This window comes from Psammomys obesus, unplaced genomic scaffold, assembly GCF_907164565.1.
Source record: "Psammomys obesus unplaced genomic scaffold, mPsaObe1.curated_primary_1811, whole genome shotgun sequence".
Lineage (NCBI taxonomy): Eukaryota > Metazoa > Chordata > Mammalia > Rodentia > Muridae > Psammomys > Psammomys obesus.
Genome location: NW_026585644.1, coordinates 11,659,275 through 11,673,068, shown reverse-complemented (window position 1 = coordinate 11,673,068; position 13,794 = coordinate 11,659,275).

The window sequence follows — 13,794 nt, the reverse complement described above, 5'->3', positions numbered from 1 at the left end:
CATGGTATATACTCACTTATAAGTAGATACTAGACTTAAAAGATAGGATAACATACTAAAATCTGTACATGCAAAGAAGCTAAACAAGAAAGAGGACCTGGGGTAAGATGATCAATCCTCACTTAGAAAGACAAATGGGATGGACATTGGAAGTAGGAGAAAACAAGAAACAGGACAGGAGCCTACCATAGATGGCCTCTGAAAGACTCTACCTAGCAGTGTATCAGAGCAGATGCTGAAACTAATAAGCAAACCTTGGGCAGAATACAGGGAATCATATGAAAGAAGGGGGAGTTAGTAAGACCTAGAGAGGACAGGAGCTCCACAAGGACCAAATAAGTCTGGGCATAGGGGTCTTTTCTGCTGATTCTCCAACTAAGGACCATGTTTGGATATAACCTAGAACCTCCGCACAGATGTAGCCTATGGCAGCTCAGTCTCCAAGTGGGTTCCCTAGTATGGGGAATAGGGACTGTCTCTGATATGAACTCAGTGGTGAGCTCTTTGACCTCCCCCCCAAAGGGAGGAGCAGCCTTGCTAGGCCACAGAGGAGGACATTGCAGCCAGTCCTGATGAGACCTGATAACCTAGGGTCAGATAGAAGGGGAGGAGGATCGCCCCTATCAGTGGACTTAGAGAGGGCCAGGGAGGAGATGAGGGAGGGAGGGTTGGATTGGAAGGGAGTTAGGGCGTGGCTACAGCTGGGATACAAGGTAAATAAACTGTAATTAATATAAAAAATAAAAAGGGTCGCAGTGTAAGAAAGTTTGAGAACCGCTGTTGTAGCATCTAAACCCAAATTAAATGAAGCTGTGTCATGAGCTGCTGCCAGTCAGTCATAGCAGATTGGGACCTATAAAAAATGGTGCGTTGGTGCCTTGGTGCCTTGGAGAGCGTCTACTGTAACCCCTTAGTCATCCAGACAAATGAAGACCAAATCATGTCATCCAGTAAACCCATAGTCGTTACTGTTTGTGCCAGAGTGGAGGAGGCCCAGAGTCATCTGATAGCCATGCTTCTATTCTTGCTTTCCAATTAATGATGTGAGTGATGACCAGCACTCAAGCAGGGGTCACTCATGTAGCAGAAATAAGCACCACAAACCCAGTAGTGGACAGTCAACAGTGGGGAGTCTGCATGGGGGTGCCTGCTTCACAGACAGATTTCCCATTCACTTCCTTATCAGTTTCCTGTTTCTTCTGTATTAAAGACCACATCATGGCTCCAAGTGACACACATACTCTATACTTCTGGCAGCAAAGTAACTGACAAGGACCTAATGGCCAGAACTCGTGATCTTTTTTAATCCAACAGGGAGTATTTATTCTCAGCTTCTGAAAATTCATCTGCATTTCGGGCTTTTGTTTTTAACAAAATCTCAACTGAAATGAGGATGTGCAATAGATTTTATAATGAAAGAGGTTGATTGGATGCAGATAGAGATGGAGAGAAAGAGGGAAGGAGAAAGACATGGTGGGGGGGAAGGTGACCCTGAAAGAGAGAGGGAAGAGCAAAAGAAGGGAAGAACAAAAAGGCCAGGAGGCAAGAGAGAGATAAAGTGGTAGGTTGATCCTTTTATGGAGCAACTGAACCAGGTCACAGACTACCTGGCAGGCGACATATGATAAAATTATAGGTTGCTAGGCAACCCAGAAGCAGGCTGTCTAAATGCTAACATTCCTCCCTTTTTCTATAATTATAAAATGAGGACCTTGGGCTGCTTCTGTAAGGCAAGTTAAATATATATAAATGTAGGTTCATTGGAAGCCACTCTTGGTTGCCATGCAAGGGGTAAGAGAGAGAGAGAAAAAAAAGTAAGAGCAACAAAATGTCCAGATTACATGGTCAATAGGAGGGGTGCGAAGAGCCTACTTTGGAAGGCTCAGGGTAAAGGGTTGCCAGTAGAGAGTTGCTAGCCACACACTGCAGCATGTAGGGACTGAGGAATGCCAGGAGAACCTGGAGCTACTTGTCCTGGGCCTGAAGCACACCATTCCATCCTTTTGTTAATAATAAGTGAATAACAGGCATAGATTCTCTTCTGGCTAATTTCTGCTGACTGGGGGTGATGTAGGGCAGTCAAAAGGCTGAAATGCTGACTAAGTCCAGGAAGAACAGGCTGTTTTGATGCTGTCCAGGGTCTATGTGAACACCCGTCGCTGGGAGGGAAAGCCCAGGTTCAGCTTGAAGGAAGTCTGTGAGGTCAGACTGCAACATATATGGTAGCTGCTTCGGCGCTGCTATTGTGGATGTAGGAAACACCTGGGTCTAGCAGAATACTGGAACACACACACACACACACATATATATATATATATATATATATATGTATGTATGTAGAAGACAAAGTTAAGTAGATTATGGAGAAAATTCTTTAGGTGAACATTTAAAATTTTTGGGAGAGCGAACAGAGATGGAAGAAGAGACTTGAACATGGGAACCTCCATTTACCCAATCACTGGCAGTAATTAAAAAGGCTTTGCTTTGGAGCTGACATCTAAGGTAATTGAGGCCAAGTTTGGTTACAGAGGTGTGTAAGATTAGAGGGCCTTAAAGCAGACACTATGTATAGAAATCTGAAATTCTCCAGAAGACATTCCAGAGGAGAATCTGGAGGAATGGACAAATGGACTATTCCCATTGGGCAGGTAGGAGTCAGTGACTTGTCAAAGCATCTCAAGAGCAAGGTTTGACCCAGTAGAGTAGTATGGTACAATTTGTTCCAACACCTTATCAGTACTGGCCAGACCAAGGGCACAGTTGCCCGTAGCAAACATGATTTACCTAGCTAGGATTTCATAGATGAGCAAAAGGGAAAGGGAGAGAAACCATGCCAGCAGAGCAAAAATTATACCCAAGGGAGAAGAAGGTCTTAGATGAAGGGTTTGGATGTAGGGTGGCGAGTGATAGGAAAGGTTTTCACCAACCATAAGTCAGGACTCACCAATCGGCTGGTGTTGGATATGGTAATATAGAGATTGGTAGCCAGGAATTGATGCCAACTAGAAGGGAAGATTCACCAATCAGCCAGTGTTGGATGTAGGAATGTAGCAATCAAATAGCCAGGAAAGGGAAGTCCCAAAATGAGGGAAAGTGGAGAATCCCACCCTCTGAGATAGACAATAGCTGCAGTACTTATCTGGAGCCCAATTGACCTGAGAGGTGGATTCAGGTGCATTTCCTGCAACTTACAAGAATCCCTTTTAAGTTTTACAAAGGAGATAAAAATTTTAGACATGTTATCATTACAATTGTAATTTGCAGTGAAATATACATTGTAGAAAAGGCAGTAAACATACCCATTTGTTTAAACAGCATAAACATTCTTTAAGGTGAGCTCTGAAAAGGCAGAAGCCTTTTGTGAAATAGAAGGTACAGACGCTCACTTGATCTTAACTTTTAGTATGATTACACATTATGGAAGAGAGGGTTTTCCTCTCTGTTAAAAAGAAACTCTATGTAAATAACTCTAACATGAGAAAAAAGAATTTAAGTCTTCATAAAGACCAATGATAGGAGATTTAAAATCTTGAGCTTGGAACCATGATAGTGGGTGGTATAGTGGAATGTTTTTGTATGAGAGATTGATAAATCAGAGCTCCATTGATAAAGGTAAAAGCTCTATACAGTCAATATAACAGCAGCATAGCAACAGGAGGAAATATTAAGCATTTTTACCTGTTTAGGATACCTTAAATCACCTTAGACCTTGCAAACTTTGTAATTTTCACTTTTCAACACCAAAATATATTTTATTTTAAATTTATTTATTTATTTTTAATTAAGTAATTTTTATTAATTAGAGTTTATTCACTTTGTATCCCAACTGTAGCTCCCTCCCTCAGCCCTTCCCAATCCCACTCTCCCTTCCTCTACTGCACCCATGCCCCTCCCCAGTCCACTAATAGGGAAGGTCCTCCTCCCCTTCCATTTGATCCCAGTCAGGTCTCATCAGGACTGGCTGCACTGTCTTCCTCTGTGGCTTGGTAAGGCTGCACCCCCCTCAGTGGGAGGTGATCAAAGAGCAGGCCACTGAGTTCGTATCAGAGACAGTCCCTGTTCCCATTACTAGGGAACCCACTTGGAGACTGAACTGCCATGTGCTATATCTGTGCAGAGGTTCTAAGTTATCTCCATGAGTGATCATTGGTTGGAGAATCAGTCTCAGTAATGACCCCTGTGACAAGTTATTTTTTTCTCTGCTTATGGAGCTCCTGTCCCTTCCAGGTCTTTCTATCTCCCCCTTCTTTCATAAGATTCCCTACACTCTGCCCAAAGTTTGACTGAGTCTCAGCCTCTGCTTTGATGCTCTGCAAAATAGAGTCTTTCAGAGGCCCTCTGTGGGGCCTGTCCTGTCCTGTTCCCTGTTTTCTCCCTCTTCCGATGTCCATCCCATTTGCTTTTCTGAATGAGGATTGATCATCTTACCCAGGGACCTCCTTCTTGAATAGCTTTTTTAGGTGTACAGATTTTAGTATGATTGTCCTATGTATGTATGTCTGATATCCATTTATAAGTGAGTATATACCATGTGTGTCATTCTGCTTCTGGGATAACTCAGTCAGAATGATCTTTTCTAGTTCCCACCATTTGCCTGCAAATTTCATGATTTCCTCATTTTTAATTGCTGAGTAGTATTCCATTGTGTAAATGTACCACAGTTTCTCTATCCATTCCTTGACTGAGGGACATCTGGGTTGTTTCCAGATTCTGGCTATTACAATAAAGCTGCTACAAATGTGGTTGAGCAAATATCTTTGTTGTAAACAAGCGTATTTTGGATATATGCCTAGGAGTGGTATAGCTGGGTCTTGAGATAGCACTATCCCTAACTGTCTGAGAAAGCGCCACGTTGATTTCCAAAATGCTTGTACAAGTTTACATTTCCACCAGCAGTGGAGGAGAAAGGTTCCCCTTTCTCCATGACCTCTCCAAAATGTGTTGTCACTTGAGTGTTTGATCTTAGCCATTCTGATGGGTGTAAGGTGGAATCTCAGGGTCGTTTTGATTTACATTTCCCTGATAGGTAAGGATGTTGAGCATTTCTTTAAGTGTTTCTCTGCCATTTAATATTCCTCTATTGAAAATTCTATGTTTAGTTCTGTACACCATTTTTAAATGAATTACTTCATTTGTTGCTGTTTAACTTCTTGAGTTCTTTATAAATTCTGGATATTAGCCCTCTGTCAAATACAAGGTTGGTGAAGATCCTTTCCCAGTCTGTAGGCTGTCTTTTTGTTCTGACAATAGGGTGTTTGCTTTACAGGAGATTTTAAGTTTAATGATTGTGGATCTTAGAACCTGTGCTTTTGGTGTTCTGTTCATGAAGTTGTCTCCTGTGCCAATGAGTTCAAGGCTCTTACCCACTTTTCCTTCCAAAAGATTTAGTGTGTCTGGTTTTATATTGAAGTCTTAGATCCACTTGGACTTTACTTTTGTGCAAGGTGATAAGTGTAGAACTGTTTGCATTTTTCTACATGTAGATATCCAGTTAGACCAGCACCATTTGTTGAAGATGATATCTTTTTTTCCATTATATAGTTTTGGCATCTTTGTCAAAAATCAGGTGACCATAAGTATGTGGGTGTATTTCTGAGTCTTCTAATCAGTTTTATTGATCCACCAGCCAGTTTCGTTGCCAGTACCATGCAGTTTTTACTACTGTTGCTCTATGGTACAGCTTGAGATCAGGGATGGAGATACCTCCAGAAGAGCTTTCATTGTAAAGGATTGTTTTAGTGATTCTGGGTTTCTTGTTATTCCGTATGAAGTTGAGAATTTTTCTTTCAAGGTCTGTAAAGAATTGTGTTGGTAATTTGATGGGAATTGCATTGAATCTGTAGATTGCTTTTGGTAAGATGGCCATTTTTACTATGTTAATCCGGCCAGCCCATGAGCATGGGAGATCTTTCCATCTTCTGATATCTTCTTCTATTTTTTTTTTCAGAGACTGGAAGTTTTTTTTCATACAAGTCTTTGACTTGCTTAGTTAGAGTTACACCAAGGTACTTTATATCCTTTGTGGCTAATGTGAAAGGTGTTGTTTTCCTAATTTCTTTCTCAGCCCATTTGTCTTTTGTATACAGGAGGGCTACTGATTTTTTGAGTTAATTTTGTATCCAGCTACTTTGATGAAGGTGTTTATAAACTGTAAGAATTCCTTGGTAGAATTTTTGGGGTTACTCATGTATACTATCATATCATCTGCAAATATTGATACTTTGACTTCTTCCTTTCCAATATGTATCTCCTTGATCTCTTTAATTAATTGTCTTATTGCTCTAGCAAGGACTTCCAGAACTATGTTGAAGAGATATGGAGAGAGTGGGCAGCCTTGTCTTGTCCCTGATTTCAGTGGGATTGCTTTAAGTTTCCGTTTAGTTTGATGTTGGCTATAGGCTTGTTGTATATTGCCTTTACTACATTTAGATATGTGCCTTGTATCCCTGATCTCTCCAATACTTTAAACATTAATGGATGTTGGATTTTGTCAAATGCTTTTTCAGCATCTAAGGAGATTATCATGTGGTTTTTTTTTCTTTCAGTTTGTTTGTATGGTGAATTACATGAATGGATTTCCATATATTGAACCACCCCTGCATACCTGGGATGAAGCCTACTTGATCATAGGGGATGATATATTTGATGTGCTCTTGGATTTTATTTGCAAATATTTGTTGAGGATTTTTGCATCAATGTTCATAAGGGAGATTGGCCTGAAATTCTCTTCATTTATTGGGTCTTTGTGAGGTTTAGTTTCCAAGATTAATGTGGCTTCATAGAATGAGTTTGGTAATGTTTCTTCTGTTTCTATTTTGTGGAATAGTCTGAAGAGAATTGGAGTTAGCTGTTCTTTGAAGGTCTGGTAGAATTCTACGCTGAAATCATGTTGGCCCTGGGCTTTTTTTGGATGGGAGACTTTGATGACAGCTTTTACTTCCTCAGAGGATATAGGACTGTTTAATTAATTTACCTGGTCTTGATTCAGCTTTAGTAAGTGCAATCTGTCCAGAAAATTTTTTATTTCATTTAGATTTTCAAATTTTGTGGCTTAAAGGCATTTGAGGTAAGACCTAATGTTTGTTTACATTTCCTTAATGTCTGTTATTATGTTCCCCTTTCATTTCTGATTTTGTAGATTTGGACAGTGTCTTTCTGTGTTTTTGTTACTTTGGCTAAGGGTTTGTCTATCTTGTTTATTTTCTCAAAGAACCAGCTCTTAGTTTCATCGATTCTTTGAATTGTTTTATTTGTTTCTAATTTATTAATTTCATTTCTGAGTTTGATTATTTCCAGCCATCTACTCCTTTTGGTCTGTCTGTTTCCTTTTTTTCTAGGGCTTTCGGGTGAGCCATTAAGTTGCTTGAATGAGATGTTTCAAATTCTTCTTGAAGGCAGTTAATGCTATGAAGTCTCTTCTTCACACTGCTTTCATTGTGTCCTATAAATTTGGGTATGTTGTGTCTTCATTTTCATTGAATTCTAGGAAGTCTTTAATTTCTTTCATAACTTCTTCCCTAACCCAGCTGTCATTGAGTATTGTTCAGTTTCCATGTGTATGTAGGCTTTTTGATATTTCTGTTTTTGTGATCCAGCTTTAGTCCATGGTGGTCACATAGGTTTCAAGGGTTTGTTTCAATCTTCTTGTGTCTGTTAAGACTTGCTTTGTGACCAACTATATGGTCTATTTTGGAGATGGTTCCATGCGGTGCTGAGAAGAAGGTAAAATCTTTTGTGTTTGGGTGAAAGTTTCTGTAGAGTCTGTTAGGTCCATCTGATTTATGACCTTTGTTACAGTCATTGTTTCTTTGTTTAATTTCTTTTTTGTTGAACTGCCTTTGTTGAGAGTGGGTGTGGGGATCTATGCGTGGTTTAAGTTTTATTAATGTTTGTTTTACAAATGTGAGTGCTTTTTTATTTGGGGCATAGATGTTCAGGATTGTGATGTCTTCTTGGTAGAATTTTCCTTTGATGAGGATAAAGTGTCCTTCACCATCTCTTTTGATTAATTTTGGTTGAAAGTCTATTTTATTAGATATTAGAATGGCTACTCCTGCTTGCCTCTTGGGTCCATTTGCTTGGAAAACCATCTTCTAACCCTTTATCCCCAGGTAATGTCTATCTTTATGACTTAGATGTATTTCTTGTATGCAATAGATTGTTTATGCATCCATCCTGTTAGTCTGTGTCTTTTTATTAGAAAATTGAGTCCATTGATGTTGAGAGAGATTAATGACCAGTGGCTATTAGATCCTTTGATGTTGATGTTGGTTTTGGTAGTGTGTTTGTGTGCTTGGCTACTTTTAGTTTTTCTCTAGTTAGGTTATTTATTTCCTGTGTTTTCCTGAAAATAGTTTTTTTGGGTTGTGTTTTTCCTCCTAGTATCTTCTGTAATTCTGGATTTGTGGGTAGGCATTGTTTAAATTTGTTTTTGTCATTGAATATCTTGTTTCCTCCATCTATGATGACTGAAAGTTTTGCTGGGTATAGTAGCATGAGTGGACATCTGTGTTCTCTTAGGGTCTGTGTGCTATCTGTCCAGGCCCTTCTGGCTTTCATAGTCTCTGTTGAGAAGTCAGATGTGATTCTGATGGGTTTGCCATAATATGTTACTTGGCCTTTTCCCCTCGCAGCTTTTAGTATTTTTCTTTGTTCTGTAAACTTAATGTTTTGATTATTATGTGGCTGGAGGATTTTCTTTTCTGGTCTAATTTATTAGGTGCTCTGTAGGCCTCTTGTATGCTTTTAGGTCTCTCCTTTAAATGGGGGAAATTTTCTTCTATGATTTTGTTGAAAATATTTTCTGGGCCTTGGAGGAGGTAATCTTTTTCCTCTATTCTTATTATTCTTAGGTTTTGTTTTTAAATTGTCTTGGGTTTCTTGGATGGTTTGTGTCAGGAATTTTTTAGATTTATCATTTTCTTTGATGGATATGTAGATTTCTTCCATTCCACACCTGGGATTCTTTCTTCCATCTCATGTAGTCTGTTGGTTATACTTACCTCTGTAGTTCCTATTTTCTTCCCTAAGTTCTTCCTCTCCATGATTTCCTCCATTTGTTTCAATTTTTTGAATTCTATTTTCAGATCTTGAACCATTTTGTTGACTTCCTTCACCTGTCTGACTGTATTTTCCTGTTTTTCCTTTAATCCCTTAACCTGTCTCTGTTTTTTTTATTTCTTTCAGTGATTTAATCATTTCCTCTCTGAAGGCTACAAACTGTTTGGCTGCATCTTAGTCTATTTCTTTAAGGATGACTATAATCTGTTTGACTATCTTTCTCTAATTCTTTATGCATTTTATTTGTTTCCTCCATTATCCTCTTCATAAGCATAGATGTAAGATCATCTTGAATTTCACTTATGTTACAGTGTCCAGGTCTACTTGTTCCTGTATTACTGCGTTCAGAAGATGTCATATTGCTTTGCCTTTTGTTGGTTGTGCATTTATGCTGGCCTCTACCCATCTGGTTGTCTCAAGTGTTGGCTGTTAGCTTCTGGTGGCTGCTGAAATCCTGGGGTGGGGGGAATCCCCTTGGCCAGATTCTGAAGGAGGCCCACTCAGCTTTTGGGTATGGTCAACTGAATGGCAGTGCTTCTCAGGAATTGGCATAGCTCACCTCATAACTTAATCTTTTGTATCCGTAGTCTTTGTATTTAGTTATTTACCATTAGACATAGGTGAGACTGCTATGAACATTTATTGTTCTTTAGCTAAATGGATGGTGAAAGATTACATTTGAGGCCTTTTTCTTGAGTCTGGTATCAAACTAAGTTGTCTAGACCTGACAGTAGCAACACTAGGACTAATGCTTAAGGCCTGATCTCCTGTATATGATGAGAACTGAGAAGGCATCTGAAGTCTTCCAACACAGAAGTTGGCAATGTGTCCGTGGGACCCAAGTGTGAGGCCAAAACAGACTTACTATGTTACCCTGGATTGGGCGATGGTGGTGGAGGTTGCTGAATCTAGGAGTCATTTGTCCTCCACCAGGCCAAGGAGCTTGAAGGCTCTTGTGCTGGTTGAGCCTCTATGGCTGGGCACAGAGGACAAGCCTGAACAGGAGCTTTTTGACTTCCAGATGCTAGTCTGCCAGCAGGCAGTCATGGCTTGTTGAGGCAGCTGCAGGACCAGTGTTCTTCCTGGCTGCATTTGAAACAGTTATCTGAGGAGTTGACTTTTGGCTATACATAGGTGGGATGGGACATTACAGACCTCTTGTTTTGTGTATGGGAATGCCAACAGCCTCTGAGTAGCAGCCAAGGACTGTAGCATAGTTTTTTTTTTTTCTTCTGGAGATGAACCTATCAGGAAGACTCCTCTCTTATTTTTTAAACCAACTCCTGTATGGTGATTCAGGGACCATACTCAGCTGTTTAATTGATAGCAGTAAGACCATGTTTGCATATGTAGGACTATAAATATTTTTTGAACATGTTAAAGGACTTGATCATCTATGAGATGATTGATTATTGACTTGCATCTGTTAACCATTAAATATTAGGACTTTGGGTTTTGTCCCTGTTAAGTAGGAGCCTTAAAAGTCATAAATTTAGTCCATTAAACTGAGGGCATAGCAGTTTCCTGTATGCTTTAGTATGTAAAAAGTCCATAGCTTATAAAAGTCTAAAGCTATACTATAGATTAATAATATCACCATTTTTAGAAAATAAGACCAAACATATTTTAATACAGTACAATGATCAAGTTTTAACATAAATAAATGCCTCTAAAATTAATAGATCTTAATTTAGAATATTGGTAAATACTTGTATGTAGTATGAGTTATGAGTTTTGAGTTATGAGTTATGAGTTTTAAAACCAACAGTATAGTAGAACAGTATAAAGCCATTTTAAAATTACATTTGAATTTATTATATCAAACCCATTAGCCAGAAAGCCTAGTGGTGAATCTGGATCATAGGCAGCTCATGGCAGGAGAAACAGCATCTATTAATTTAGGAATTAATAAAGACATAGGCAGTTAGATGTACATTTTAAATTAGCTTAATTTGAATAGACCTTTATAACTTTGAAATTTTAGCATTATATAAATATTATATTGAACCAGGGTTGAATCATATATATTGTAAAATGTAACTTTGAATTTTTATAAAAATTCATACCAATTTAAAATGAGACTTGTTGCTGTCCTAGTAGGAGATAAAATAATCAGAGAATTAATTATAATTAAAATTGTGCATACCACATGGTTACCTTAAGGTTTAGAGTTTGATTTTAAGATTTTTTTTTGAGAGTATAAAAAGAAACCAGAGAGTATATTCAGTAAGATACCAGGCCAAGAGAAACAGACAAGATTTTGAGAAAAAGAGAAATAGGGAATTGTTTTTTTTTACTTCATAGATAGCTGTTGGTGTTACTGGATATTACTGGATATTAGACATCTGATTAGGGCAAATACAGGTATAGAAGACAGGGGTTTCCCTAAGAGGAGAAGATATGAGGAAGCCTTTCCTGCAAGTGAGAAAGGAGAAATGGAAATGGACCGAGCGGCTAGTGGTTCATCAGCCAAATAGCACAGCAGATCATGTGCTTAGCCTGACTAAACCCAACAACCTCTGTGCCTCGTTCCAGGGCTTTATCAGCAGTGAGGCCGAGTTCTCATAGATGGAATCTCATCTGCTGGAAAGGATAGGATCACAGAGGCAGCTTTAGACTGGAGGTAGGAAGGGGCACAGTGGCCTTTTAGGGTCTGCAAGAGACTACAGTTTTGCATCTCTGAAAATAGTGAGACAGAAACAAAGTAGTAAAAGCAGCTGGCAGCAGGGGGAAACCGCAGTGGGTTTTTTTTTTTGTTGTTGTTGTTGTTGTTTGTTTTCTTTTCAATAAACAAAAGGGCTGCCAATCATGTGACTGCCTTTTATTGCCCTAAGTTAAGATGACGGTGACACCATGTGTTTGCCCTTAGTGGAGATGGCAGTGAAGCTGTGGCTCCACCCTCCTTATCCCAAAAATCAACAGGGCAGCATGGCAGAACTGGGGTCAAAGGTAGAGAACAGTTGAGGTTGAGACTTATAGCTAAAAGAAGTTGGGCAGGAGAATAGGAAGAACAGAAAGAAGGTTTAGAGCAGAGGAGAGAGAATGCTTGAACATAAGATACCTTTTTCCATTTGCCAGATCACTGATGTAATTAAAAAGATCCCGTAAAATATTGGGATTTAATGTGCTGTTAATCGGCCAGTTTGAACCATTATCTAAGGAATATGTAGGCCAAGTTTTATTACAGAGGCATATGAACTTAGAGGCCTTTCACTCAGGCTCCATGTTTAGGGTTTGAAAATTCTCCAGAAGACATCCCAGTGGGGATGCTGGAGGAATGGAAGAATGGGCAGTTCCCACTGGGAGGGTAGGAGTCAGTGACCTGCCAGAGGTGCCAGAGGTGTCCCAAAGGCAAGGTTTGGCTCAGTAGAGTAGCATGGTACTGTCTGGTCCAACACCTCTTCAGTGTTGGCCAGAGACCAAGGGCACAGCTGCCTGTAGGAGATACAGTGCTAGGATTTTCATAGATTAGCAAGGGGGCAGAGGGAGGGTCAAACCATGCTAGAGGGAAAAATCTCCCCCAAGGGAAAGAGAAGCTCTAAATGGAGATCAGCAAAAAGCGTCACTGTGGCCACTGAAGGCCATAGTTGGGGTTCTTCTGTCTCAAAAGGTACTACTCAACGGTCAGTCTTCCCTGACCAAGAGAGACGTTTATGTTGTCCACCAATCCAGCCAGTGTTGCATGTAGGAGGTAACGATTTGATGCCAGAAAGTGGGTCACAGGCAGATTTGAAGTGAAATAGGTTTCCAGCAGCTCCCATGGTGGTGCTGGTGCCAAAAGAAACCACCACATGGCATGGCCCCTGGAAACGCCCACTTGGCCAATGCACTAATGTTAGGATTGTGCAGCAGAGTTATATGGCAGGTTCATAAATCACGCCACATGACTGGTTCCACATGGGAGGTTTTACTATGGGAAGAGGGAGGGAGACACAGAGACCATCTCTGGGCAGGGTAGAAGAGAGAGAAGGAGAGGGAAAGAAAGACATGGTGGAGGGAGGAGGCGCTCCAACAGAGAGAGGAGAAGAGTAGGAGGAAGAAAGCGTAAGACAAAGAAGGCAAGAGAGATACAAAGCCATGTGTTGGTCCTTTTATGGAGCAACTTAACCACACCTGCCAGGTGAGAGTACCTGGCAGGCAACACAGGATGGCATCATAGGTTGCTAGGCAACCCAGAAACAAGCTGCCTAAATACTAACATTTCTCCCTTTTTCTATAATTATAAAATGAGGATCTTGGGCTGCTTCTCATGTAAGGCAAGTTAAAATATATAACTGTAGGTTCGTTGGAAGCAGCTCTTGGTTGCCATGAAAGGGGCTAAGAGAGAGAAAAAAAAAATAATAGCAACAAAATGTTCAGATTACATGGTCAAGAGGAGGAGGGAAAGCCCCTGCCCTGGAAAGTTCAGGGTAAAGGGTCAAGTTGCCAGTCATATCCAGCAGCACATAGGGATTGAGGAATTCTGGGAGAACCTAGAGCTACTTGTCCCAGGCCTGAAGCACATCATTCTAGCTTTTTGTTAATAATAAATGAATAAATGGGCATAGATTCTCTTCTGGATAGTTCCTGCTGACACTGGGGGTGCTGTAGGGAGGTAAAAAAGCTGAAATGTTGGCCATGTCCAGGAAGAACAGGCAGTTTTGATGCTGTGCCAGGGTCTGTGAGAACATCCGTGGTTGAGAGTGAAAGTGTAGGTCCAGCTTGATGGAAGTCTGTGAGGTCAGACTGGAACAG